Source organism: Micropterus salmoides, unplaced genomic scaffold (genome assembly GCF_014851395.1).
Source record: "Micropterus salmoides isolate LMB-PRFRI ecotype aquatic unplaced genomic scaffold, ASM1485139v1 Ms_hic_scaffold_19, whole genome shotgun sequence".
NCBI classification, from domain to species: Eukaryota; Metazoa; Chordata; class Actinopteri; order Centrarchiformes; family Centrarchidae; genus Micropterus; species Micropterus salmoides.
This window is the reverse complement of record NW_024041039.1, coordinates 6,102,268-6,114,620: the sequence shown is the minus strand read 5'-3', so window position 1 is coordinate 6,114,620 and position 12,353 is coordinate 6,102,268. Positions and strand designations below refer to the sequence as shown.

The 12,353-nt window shown below is 43.9% G+C and overlaps 7 non-coding genes across 7 annotated transcripts; 4 read left to right on the top strand and 3 right to left on the bottom strand.

The window, feature by feature from the left end:
• The first annotated feature begins 559 nt into the window (after positions 1-559).
• On the top strand, positions 560-766 carry LOC119911095. The gene has a single exon (XR_005445792.1). It is a non-coding gene; the product is annotated as a small nucleolar RNA U3 (small nucleolar RNA).
• A 2,157-nt stretch (positions 767-2,923) lies between these two features.
• LOC119911094 lies at positions 2,924-3,130 on the bottom strand. Its single transcript, XR_005445791.1, has one exon. It is a non-coding gene; the product is annotated as a small nucleolar RNA U3 (small nucleolar RNA).
• Positions 3,131-4,121: 991 nt separating this feature from the next.
• Positions 4,122-4,328, top strand: LOC119911102. Its single transcript, XR_005445799.1, has one exon. It is a non-coding gene; the product is annotated as a small nucleolar RNA U3 (small nucleolar RNA).
• Positions 4,329-6,484: 2,156 nt separating this feature from the next.
• On the bottom strand, positions 6,485-6,691 carry LOC119911092. The gene has a single exon (XR_005445790.1). It is a non-coding gene; the product is annotated as a small nucleolar RNA U3 (small nucleolar RNA).
• Positions 6,692-7,682: 991 nt separating this feature from the next.
• On the top strand, positions 7,683-7,889 carry LOC119911101. Its single transcript, XR_005445798.1, has one exon. It is a non-coding gene; the product is annotated as a small nucleolar RNA U3 (small nucleolar RNA).
• Positions 7,890-10,031: 2,142 nt separating this feature from the next.
• LOC119911091 lies at positions 10,032-10,238 on the bottom strand. The gene has a single exon (XR_005445789.1). It is a non-coding gene; the product is annotated as a small nucleolar RNA U3 (small nucleolar RNA).
• A 991-nt stretch (positions 10,239-11,229) lies between these two features.
• Positions 11,230-11,436, top strand: LOC119911100. The gene has a single exon (XR_005445797.1). It is a non-coding gene; the product is annotated as a small nucleolar RNA U3 (small nucleolar RNA).
• The last annotated feature ends 917 nt before the right edge of the window (positions 11,437-12,353 follow it).

The window sequence follows — 12,353 nt, the reverse complement described above, 5'->3', positions numbered from 1 at the left end:
AATGGAGATCATATTATTTATGTAAAGAAGAAGAATTTCAGAGGTTTTTATTTAATGTCATGATGGGATTTGTGAGTGCAGCTTGAATGTCTCACTGCTTCAGACTCTGACTGCTCCTTTTTTTTAGGGATAAACACTTAAAAACTAAAAATGCAGGGTTTCAGATTTTTATTTATATTTTGCTGCTGCTGCCAATAATAACAGAAAAATGTAAGTTTGCAATATATAAATCCTGAAAGGACTGACTGAAAAGCTTCATTGGCCAGCGTCAGGGGAAAGATACAGACATGAACCAATAGTTTATATCTTAACCAGGCTACCCCTGTTGAATACCATCAAAGATAAAATTGCAACAAATATCTTTAATCTACTTTAACATGATGGGTAATCGTGCCAAAACTGTCACACATGTTGAAAAGTTGGAACATTAGTTTGTAATGTTTGAGACAAAACTATTTACTACTTCTGATGTGTTCTGATGTGCGTCTGTCAGGAGTTCACCAGCAGTAAAAGTGCTCGTCTCCAGACATAAGACCCTGAGAAACAGCCCCAACAAATCAAGGCTATACTTTCAGGGATCATTTCTTTAGTTGTTGACTTGAGGAATGTGTTTCTAAAGAGTTTGGTCTCGTTGCCCGCGATGAAGAGTTAAGATGTTTCCTTCAGAGCAGGAAGTTGGTGGGAAGACTTTAGTTCTTCTCCACTGCTGAAGATTGTTCAGTGTTTCTGAATGAGACTCTGATGGAGGAAACATGTTCTGAGTGGACACCGCGGTTTGTTTAAAGAGAAGGATCTTGTTTTTAAAGCTTCTCACAGGAGATTCAATAACAAGGAAAAAAGCTGATTAGACATCTGCATGGGTAGAAATAAACATCTAGTAAGAATGACAAAAGTTTGGGTTTTCCTGCGCTTATAAATGCAACGCAACTAGCAAATGAATAAAAGAGATGTTCATCAGCAACTGTCTGCACATGCCCTGAGAGGAGGTCTAATCCTGATGTTGCCTGCCACATTAAGTGAAAACACCTGTGTGGTAGGTTTCCAGGGTCTTTCCAGGTTCTGCACACCCGCACAGGTGTTTGCAACTCTTCTGTCTGATAGACTGCTGCTCATGTTGACAGCAGGACTGCTACCAACAGTCTGGATGAGTATACAGAGGCTGTGACGTCCTACATCAGCTTCTGTGAAGACAGCTGCATTCCAACATGGACCAGGGTGAGTTACAACAATGACAAACCCTGGTTCACAGCTAAACTCAGACAGCTCAGGTTGGAAAAGGAGGAGGCGTTTAGGAGTGGCGACCGGGCCGGGTTTAAAGAGTCAAAGTACAGGTTTAGCAAGGCGGAGCGAGATGCTAAACAGCTGTACGCAGAGAGACTACAACACCAGTTCTCAAATAATGACTCTGCTTCTGTCTGGAGAGGCTTCAGACAGATCACCAGCTACAAACCGAAATCCCCCCAATCCATGAACGACTCACGCCTTGCCAACGAGTTGAACCAGTTTTGCTGTCGCTTTGAAAGACAATGGGACAGACCTGACACCATCCCCCGTCACACCACTGATCGGCCACAGTCCACCATCTCATCTCCCGCCTCCTCCCCCTCTCTTACCATCCTAGAGAGGGATGTCAACAGACTGTTCAGGAGGCAGAAACCTCGCAAAGCAGCTGGACCGGATTCTGTCTCCACATCCACCCTGAAGCACTGCGCCAATCAGCTGTCTCCGGTGATCACAGACATTTTTAACACCCCACTGGAGACATGCCATGTGCCAGCCTGCTTCAAAGTCTCCACCATCATCCCTGTCCCCAAAAAACCAAGGACCACGGGACTAAACGACTACAGACCCATCGCCCTGACGTGTGTGGTTATGAAGTCCTTTGAGTGCCTTGTGTTGTCCCACCTGAAATCCATCACAGACCCACTCCTGGACCCCCTGCAGCTCGCCTACAGAGCCAACAGGTCTGTAGGCGACGCAGTAAACATGGCCCTTCACTACATCCTCCAGCGCCTGGACTCCCCAGGAACCTACGCCAGTATCCTGTTTATGGACTTGAGCTCCGCAGTCGGATTTAGCAGTGACGAAATACTCCTGATTTTAGCCCACAGTCACCATATTATCAACCACATTGGGACTTTAGAGACTTTGCTGTGAATTAGTCCTCCACCTTTCGTAGTACGGGTTAATCGGGAAGTGGCACCCAACGTCACAAGTTACTCCTGAAGTTCTCTGGATAAGCCAGTTACATCACTTCGTAGTACAGGCCACAGCTTTTGTACTTCTTCTGGTACTGACTCCTCCTCAGTGTTGGCTTGAAAGCTGGTCATGGATCTGAATCCTCTGCTTGAGAAAAAGCAGTTTGATTGAGGTCTCGTGCCAAACCATCCACCTCACTGATGAAGACCATATGACACAGTTAAAAGCTCCAGAAAGGGCTGTTAAAGCTATGGTAGACTACTTGTTCCAAGGTTAAGGATGTCATTTCATGCCTGTTCTAACCATGTTTTCAGTAGGTAGCAGTTCAGACTGGAAGATGAGGGCAATCTCTTGATTTCTGAGTCTGATGTTGATGGACGCTACTGTCCCACAGTGCAGTGCACAATGTTTATAAAGAAGCTACTCACAGCTGCAAAAAGTGTCCAAACGAATGCTGTGGTGTAAAAGCCTGCAGCGACTCAAACCAAAAAAGAAAATAAATATGCAGAAAGTCAGAAATCATACTCGCCTTGCACGTTTTGTGTTATTTCCTTAAAATGTCATATGCAAAGTGGAACAATAGTGCACTGCCAACATACCAACATTAAAATAAGTAAGAGCCTTGGCCTTCTATAACTTTAAGACACCCTGACTCTGCAATTTGATGCGTTTCTTGTCAAATCAAGCTCATATGTAAGAATAAATCACATAACAGGATGAATTGTCCACTCAGAACATGTTCCCTCCATCAGAGTCTCATTCAGAAACACTGAACAATCTTCAGCAGTGGAGAAGAACCAAAGTCTTCCCACCAGCTTCCTGCTCTGAAGGAAACATCTTAACTCTTCATCGTGGAGAGCGAGACCAAACTCTTTAGAAACACATTCCTCAAGCCAACAACTAAAGAAATGATCCCTGAAAGTATAGTCTTGGTTTGTTGAGGCTGTTTCTCAGGGTCTTGTGTCTGGAGACGAGCGCTTTTACTGCTGGTGAACTCCTGACGGACGCTCCTCCTGCAATCACAGCATCATCACTGACAGATTAAGACCTCAGTCACAGCAGCATTTGTAAAGCCCATGTAAAGTTATCATTTTGAAATGAAATCAGTTTTTTTGTGTTGAAACTTCTTGCTCAAACAGTAGACTCTTGTTGTATGCATACCAAATGAATGTAAGATAGTTAACAGAAACACTTACAAACTTGAACTTTCTTCTGAATTTTACTACAAATATAGACATTTTGTTTGGTATCTGTTGTTTTTATGAAGTCAGATTTGCTTATTTTTGGATGTCTTTTTCTCTGTGATTGACAGATATTGCAGCCATTTCCAGTCTCATTAATTACTGCTAAGTCATTTCAATTTATCCTTAAATGTACTGCACCAGCCTTTTAATGGTAAACAAACATGTTTAAAGAGCATTTTCTATTTTATTGGAAAAGACAGCGCTGAGTAAACGAACAAATTGTTTTGCATGCACACCACACTGATCTGTCGCAGAATGGGAAGAAATCTATCCAGGAGCGTTTAAGTCAATCTCAGAATATCTTTGAAATTATTTGACTCATTTTCTGTGCAGTCAGCTCAGGATGCAGCAACATGAATGACAACAAACAGAAACCTTAAGATGATGAGCTGCAGCCACATTTTGTTGGCTTCATGGAGGATGACAGAAAATATGTCTCAGTTACAGAAAGTTCAACCTTTCTGAAATGTCTGTCTTTTAGAATGGACACAAATTGGGTAGAGAGAGACATTAGTAAGATGAACAATTAAAAATGTAAAACAGAAAGTAGAAAGTCAGCCACAACAGATCAGTCAGTGATGATGCTGTGATTGTAGGAGGAGCGTCTGTCAGGAGTTCACCAGCAGTAAAAGTGCTCGTCTCCAGACATAAGACCCTGAGAAACAGCCCCAACAAACCAAGGCTGTACTTTCAGGGATCATTTCTTTAGTTGTTGACTTGAGGAATGTGTTTCTAAAGAGTTTGGTCTCGTTGCCCGCGATGAAGAGTTAAGATGTTTCCTTCAGAGCAGGAAGTTGGTGGGAAGACTTTAGTTCTTCTCCACTGCTGAAGATTGTTCAGTGTTTCTGAATGAGACTCTGATGGAGGAAACATGTTCTGAGTGGACACCGCGGTTTGTTTAAAGAGAAGGATCTTGTTTTTAAAGCTTCTCACAGGAGATTCAATAACAAGGAAAAAAGCTGATTAGACATCTGCATGGGTAGAAATAAACATCTAGTAAGAATGACAAAAGTTTAGGTTTTCCTGCGCTTACAAATGCAACGCAACTAGCAAATGAAAAAAGAGATGTTCATCAGCAACTGTCTGCACATGCCCTGAGAGGAGGTCTAATCCTGATGTTGCCTGCCACATTAAGTGAAAACACCTGTGTGGTAGGTTTCCAGGGTCTTTCCAGGTTCTGCACACCCGCACAGGTGTTTGCAACTCTTCTGTCTGATAGACTGCTGCTCATGTTGACAGCAGGACTGCTACCAACAGTCTGGATGAGTATACAGAGGCTGTGACGTCCTACATCAGCTTCTGTGAAGACAGCTGCATTCCAACATGGACCAGGGTGAGTTATAACAATGACAAACCCTGGTTCACAGCTAAACTCAGACAGCTCAGGTTGGAAAAGGAGGAGGCGTTTAGGAGTGGCGACCGGGCCGGGTTTAAGGAGTCAAAGTACAGGTTTAGCAAGGCGGAGCGAGATGCTAAACAGCTGTACGCAGAGAGACTACAACACCAGTTCTCAAATAATGACTCTGCTTCTGTCTGGAGAGGCTTCAGACAGATCACCAGCTACAAACCGAAATCCCCCCAATCCATGAACGACTCACGCCTTGCCAACGAGTTGAACCAGTTTTGCTGTCGCTTTGAAAGACAATGGGACAGACCTGACACCATCCCCCGTCACACCACTGATCGGCCACAGTCCACCATCTCATCTCCCGCCTCCTCCCCCTCTCTTACCATCCTAGAGAGGGATGTCAACAGACTGTTCAGGAGGCAGAAACCTCGCAAAGCAGCTGGACCGGATTCTGTCTCCACATCCACCCTGAAGCACTGCGCCAATCAGCTGTCTCCGGTGATCACAGACATTTTTAACACCCCACTGGAGACATGCCATGTGCCAGCCTGCTTCAAAGTCTCCACCATCATCCCTGTCCCCAAAAAACCAAGGACCACGGGACTAAACGACTACAGACCCATCGCCCTGACGTGTGTGGTTATGAAGTCCTTTGAGTGCCTTGTGTTGTCCCACCTGAAATCCATCACAGACCCACTCCTGGACCCCCTGCAGCTCGCCTACAGAGCCAACAGGTCTGTAGGCGACGCAGTAAACATGGCCCTTCACTACATCCTCCAGCGCCTGGACTCCCCAGGAACCTACGCCAGTATCCTGTTTATGGACTTGAGCTCCGCAGTCGGATTTAGCAGTGACGAAATACTCCTGATTTTAGCCCACAGTCACCATATTATCAACCACATTGGGACTTTAGAGACTTTGCTGTGAATTAGTCCTCCACCTTTCGTAGTACGGGTTAATCGGGAAGTGGCACCCAACGTCACAAGTTACTCCTGAAGTTCTCTGGATAAGCCAGTTACATCACTTCGTAGTACAGGCCACAGCTTTTGTACTTCTTCTGGTACTGACTCCTCCTCAGTGTTGGCTTGAAAGCTGGTCATGGATCTGAATCCTCTGCTTGAGAAAAAGCAGTTTGATTGAGGTCTCGTGCCAAACCATCCACCTCACTGATGAAGACCATATGACACAGTTAAAAGCTCCAGAAAGGGCTGTTAAAGCTATGGTAGACTACTTGTTCCAAGGTTAAGGATGTCATTTCATGCCTGTTCTAACCATGTTTTCAGTAGGTAGCAGTTCAGACTGGAAGATGAGGGCAATCTCTTGATTTCTGAGTCTGATGTTGATGGACGCTACTGTCCCACAGTGCAGTGCACAATGTTTATAAAGAAGCTACTCACAGCTGCAAAAAGTGTCCAAACGAATGCTGTGGTGTAAAAGCCTGCAGCGACTCAAACCAAAAAAGAAAATAAATATGCAGAAAGTCAGAAATCATACTCGCCTTGCACGTTTTGTGTTATTTCCTTAAAATGTCATATGCAAAGTGGAACAATAGTGCACTGCCAACATACCAACATTAAAATAAGTAAGAGCCTTGGCCTTCTATAACTTTAAGACACCCTGACTCTGCAATTTGATGCGTTTCTTGTCAAATCAAGCTCATATGTAAGAATAAATCACATAACAGGATGAATTGTCCACTCAGAACATGTTCCCTCCATCAGAGTCTCATTCAGAAACACTGAACAATCTTCAGCAGTGGAGAAGAACCAAAGTCTTCCCACCAGCTTCCTGCTCTGAAGGAAACATCTTAACTCTTCATCGTGGAGAGCGAGACCAAACTCTTTAGAAACACATTCCTCAAGCCAACAACTAAAGAAATGATCCCTGAAAGTATAGTCTTGGTTTGTTGAGGCTGTTTCTCAGGGTCTTGTGTCTGGAGACGAGCGCTTTTACTGCTGGTGAACTCCTGACGGACGCTCCTCCTGCAATCACAGCATCATCACTGACAGATTAAGACCTCAGTCACAGCAGCATTTGTAAAGCCCATGTAAAGTTATCATTTTGAAATGAAATCAGTTTTTTTGTGTTGAAACTTCTTGCTCAAACAGTAGACTCTTGTTGTATGCATACCAAATGAATGTAAGATAGTTAACAGAAACACTTACAAACTTGAACTTTCTTCTGAATTTTACTACAAATATAGACATTTTGTTTGGTATCTGTTGTTTTTATGAAGTCAGATTTGCTTATTTTTGGATGTCTTTTTCTCTGTGATTGACAGATATTGCAGCCATTTCCAGTCTCATTAATTACTGCTAAGTCATTTCAATTTATCCTTAAATGTACTGCACCAGCCTTTTAATGGTAAACAAACATGTTTAAAGAGCATTTTCTATTTTATTGGAAAAGACAGCGCTGAGTAAACGAACAAATTGTTTTGCATGCACACCACACTGATCTGTCGCAGAATGGGAAGAAATCTATCCAGGAGCGTTTAAGTCAATCTCAGAATATCTTTGAAATTATTTGACTCATTTTCTGTGCAGTCAGCTCAGGATGCAGCAACATGAATGACAACAAACAGAAACCTTAAGATGATGAGCTGCAGCCACATTTTGTTGGCTTCATGGAGGATGACAGAAAATATGTCTCAGTTACAGAAAGTTCAACCTTTCTGAAATGTCTGTCTTTTAGAATGGACACAAATTGGGTAGAGAGAGACATTAGTAAGATGAACAATTAAAAATGTAAAACAGAAAGTAGAAAGTCAGCCACAACAGATCAGTCAGTGATGATGCTGTGATTGTAGGAGGAGCGTCTGTCAGGAGTTCACCAGCAGTAAAAGTGCTCGTCTCCAGACATAAGACCCTGAGAAACAGCCCCAACAAACCAAGGCTGTACTTTCAGGGATCATTTCTTTAGTTGTTGACTTGAGGAATGTGTTTCTAAAGAGTTTGGTCTCGTTGCCCGCGATGAAGAGTTAAGATGTTTCCTTCAGAGCAGGAAGTTGGTGGGAAGACTTTAGTTCTTCTCCACTGCTGAAGATTGTTCAGTGTTTCTGAATGAGACTCTGATGGAGGAAACATGTTCTGAGTGGACACCGCGGTTTGTTTAAAGAGAAGGATCTTGTTTTTAAAGCTTCTCACAGGAGATTCAATAACAAGGAAAAAAGCTGATTAGACATCTGCATGGGTAGAAATAAACATCTAGTAAGAATGACAAAAGTTTAGGTTTTCCTGCGCTTACAAATGCAACGCAACTAGCAAATGAACAAAAGAGATGTTCATCAGCAACTGTCTGCACATGCCCTGAGAGGAGGTCTAATCCTGATGTTGCCTGCCACATTAAGTGAAAACACCTGTGTGGTAGGTTTCCAGGGTCTTTCCAGGTTCTGCACACCCGCACAGGTGTTTGCAACTCTTCTGTCTGATAGACTGCTGCTCATGTTGACAGCAGGACCGCTACCAACAGTCTGGATGAGTATACAGAGGCTGTGACGTCCTACATCAGCTTCTGTGAAGACAGCTGCATTCCAACATGGACCAGGGTGAGTTACAACAATGACAAACCCTGGTTCACAGCTAAACTCAGACAGCTCAGGTTGGAAAAGGAGGAGGCGTTTAGGAGTGGCGACCGGGCCGGGTTTAAGGAGTCAAAGTACAGGTTTAGCAAGGCGGAGCGAGATGCTAAACAGCTGTACGCAGAGAGACTACAACACCAGTTCTCAAATAATGACTCTGCTTCTGTCTGGAGAGGCTTCAGACAGATCACCAGCTACAAACCGAAATCCCCCCAATCCATGAACGACTCACGCCTTGCCAACGAGTTGAACCAGTTTTGCTGTCGCTTTGAAAGACAATGGGACAGACCTGACACCATCCCCCGTCACACCACTGATCGGCCACAGTCCACCATCTCATCTCCCGCCTCCTCCCCCTCTCTTACCATCCTAGAGAGGGATGTCAACAGACTGTTCAGGAGGCAGAAACCTCGCAAAGCAGCTGGACCGGATTCTGTCTCCACATCCACCCTGAAGCACTGCGCCAATCAGCTGTCTCCGGTGATCACAGACATTTTTAACACCCCACTGGAGACATGCCATGTGCCAGCCTGCTTCAAAGTCTCCACCATCATCCCTGTCCCCAAAAAACCAAGGACCACGGGACTAAACGACTACAGACCCATCGCCCTGACGTGTGTGGTTATGAAGTCCTTTGAGTGCCTTGTGTTGTCCCACCTGAAATCCATCACAGACCCACTCCTGGACCCCCTGCAGGCCTACAGAGCCCCTGCAGTAAACATGGCCCTTCACTACATCCTCCAGCGCCTGGACTCCCCAGGAACCTACGCCAGTATCCTGTTTATGGACTTGAGCTCCGCAGTCGGATTTAGCAGTGACGAAATACTCCTGATTTTAGCCCACAGTCACCATATTATCAACCACATTGGGACTTTAGAGACTTTGCTGTGAATTAGTCCTCCACCTTTCGTAGTACGGGTTAATCGGGAAGTGGCACCCAACGTCACAAGTTACTCCTGAAGTTCTCTGGATAAGCCAGTTACATCACTTCGTAGTACAGGCCACAGCTTTTGTACTTCTTCTGGTACTGACTCCTCCTCAGTGTTGGCTTGAAAGCTGGTCATGGATCTGAATCCTCTGCTTGAGAAAAAGCAGTTTGATTGAGGTCTCGTGCCAAACCATCCACCTCACTGATGAAGACCATATGACACAGTTAAAAGCTCCAGAAAGGGCTGTTAAAGCTATGGTAGACTACTTGTTCCAAGGTTAAGGATGTCATTTCATGCCTGTTCTAACCATGTTTTCAGTAGGTAGCAGTTCAGACTGGAAGATGAGGGCAATCTCTTGATTTCTGAGTCTGATGTTGATGGACGCTACTGTCCCACAGTGCAGTGCACAATGTTTATAAAGAAGCTACTCACAGCTGCAAAAAGTGTCCAAACGAATGCTGTGGTGGTGTAAAAGCCTGCAGCGACTCAAACCAAAAAAGAAAATAAATATGCAGAAAGTCAGAAATCATACTCGCCTTGCACATTTTGTGTTATTTCCTTAAAATGTCATATGCAAAGTGGAACAATAGTGCACTGCCAACATACCAACATTAAAATAAGTAAGAGCCTTGGCCTTCTATAACTTTAAGACACCCTGACTCTGCAATTTGATGCGTTTCTTGTCAAATCAAGCTCATATGTAAGAATAAATCACATAACAGGATGAATTGTCCACTCAGAACATGTTCCCTCCATCAGAGTCTCATTCAGAAACACTGAACAATCTTCAGCAGTGGAGAAGAACCAAAGTCTTCCCACCAGCTTCCTGCTCTGAAGGAAACATCTTAACTCTTCATCGTGGAGAGCGAGACCAAACTCTTTAGAAACACATTCCTCAAGCCAACAACTAAAGAAATGATCCCTGAAAGTATAGTCTTGGTTTGTTGAGGCTGTTTCTCAGGGTCTTGTGTCTGGAGACGAGCGCTTTTACTGCTGGTGAACTCCTGACGGACGCTCCTCCTGCAATCACAGCATCATCACTGACAGATTAAGACCTCAGTCACAGCAGCATTTGTAAAGCCCATGTAAAGTTATCATTTTGAAATGAAATCAGTTTTTTTGTGTTGAAACTTCTTGCTCAAACAGTAGACTCTTGTTGTATGCATACCAAATGAATGTAAGATAGTTAACAGAAACACTTACAAACTTGAACTTTCTTCTGAATTTTACTACAAATATAGACATTTTGTTTGGTATCTGTTGTTTTTATGAAGTCAGATTTGCTTATTTTTGGATGTCTTTTTCTCTGTGATTGACAGATATTGCAGCCATTTCCAGTCTCATTAATTACTGCTAAGTCATTTCAATTTATCCTTAAATGTACTGCACCAGCCTTTTAATGGTAAACAAACATGTTTAAAGAGCATTTTCTATTTTATTGGAAAAGACAGCGCTGAGTAAACGAACAAATTGTTTTGCATGCACACCACACTGATCTGTCGCAGAATGGGAAGAAATCTATCCAGGAGCGTTTAAGTCAATCTCAGAATATCTTTGAAATTATTTGACTCATTTTCTGTGCAGTCAGCTCAGGATGCAGCAACATGAATGACAACAAACAGAAACCTTAAGATGATGAGCTGCAGCCACATTTTGTTGGCTTCATGGAGGATGACAGAAAATATGTCTCAGTTACAGAAAGTTCAACCTTTCTGAAATGTCTGTCTTTTAGAATGGACACAAATTGGGTAGAGAGAGACATTAGTAAGATGAACAATTAAAAATGTAAAACAGAAAGTAGAAAGTCAGCCACAACAGATCAGTCAGTGATGATGCTGTGATTGTAGGAGGAGCGTCTGTCAGGAGTTCACCAGCAGTAAAAGTGCTCGTCTCCAGACATAAGACCCTGAGAAACAGCCCCAACAAACCAAGGCTGTACTTTCAGGGATCATTTCTTTAGTTGTTGACTTGAGGAATGTGTTTCTAAAGAGTTTGGTCTCGTTGCCCGCGATGAAGAGTTAAGATGTTTCCTTCAGAGCAGGAAGTTGGTGGGAAGACTTTAGTTCTTCTCCACTGCTGAAGATTGTTCAGTGTTTCTGAATGAGACTCTGATGGAGGAAACATGTTCTGAGTGGACACCGCGGTTTGTTTAAAGAGAAGGATCTTGTTTTTAAAGCTTCTCACAGGAGATTCAATAACAAGGAAAAAAGCTGATTAGACATCTGCATGGGTAGAAATAAACATCTAGTAAGAATGACAAAAGTTTAGGTTTTCCTGCGCTTACAAATGCAACGCAACTAGCAAATGAACAAAAGAGATGTTCATCAGCAACTGTCTGCACATGCCCTGAGAGGAGGTCTAATCCTGATGTTGCCTGCCACATTAAGTGAAAACACCTGTGTGGTAGGTTTCCAGGGTCTTTCCAGGTTCTGCACACCCGCACAGGTGTTTGCAACTCTTCTGTCTGATAGACTGCTGCTCATGTTGACAGCAGGACCGCTACCAACAGTCTGGATGAGTATACAGAGGCTGTGACGTCCTACATCAGCTTCTGTGAAGACAGCTGCATTCCAACATGGACCAGGGTGAGTTACAACAATGACAAACCCTGGTTCACAGCTAAACTCAGACAGCTCAGGTTGGAAAAGGAGGAGGCGTTTAGGAGTGGCGACCGGGCCGGGTTTAAGGAGTCAAAGTACAGGTTTAGCAAGGCGGAGCGAGATGCTAAACAGCTGTACGCAGAGAGACTACAACACCAGTTCTCAAATAATGACTCTGCTTCTGTCTGGAGAGGCTTCAGACAGATCACCAGCTACAAACCGAAATCCCCCCAATCCATGAACGACTCACGCCTTGCCAACGAGTTGAACCAGTTTTGCTGTCGCTTTGAAAGACAATGGGACAGACCTGACACCATCCCCCGTCACACCACTGATCGGCCACAGTCCACCATCTCATCTCCCGCCTCCTCCCCCTCTCTTACCATCCTAGAGAGGGATGTCAACAGACTGTTCAGGAGGCAGAAACCTCGCAAAGCAGCTGGACCGGATTCT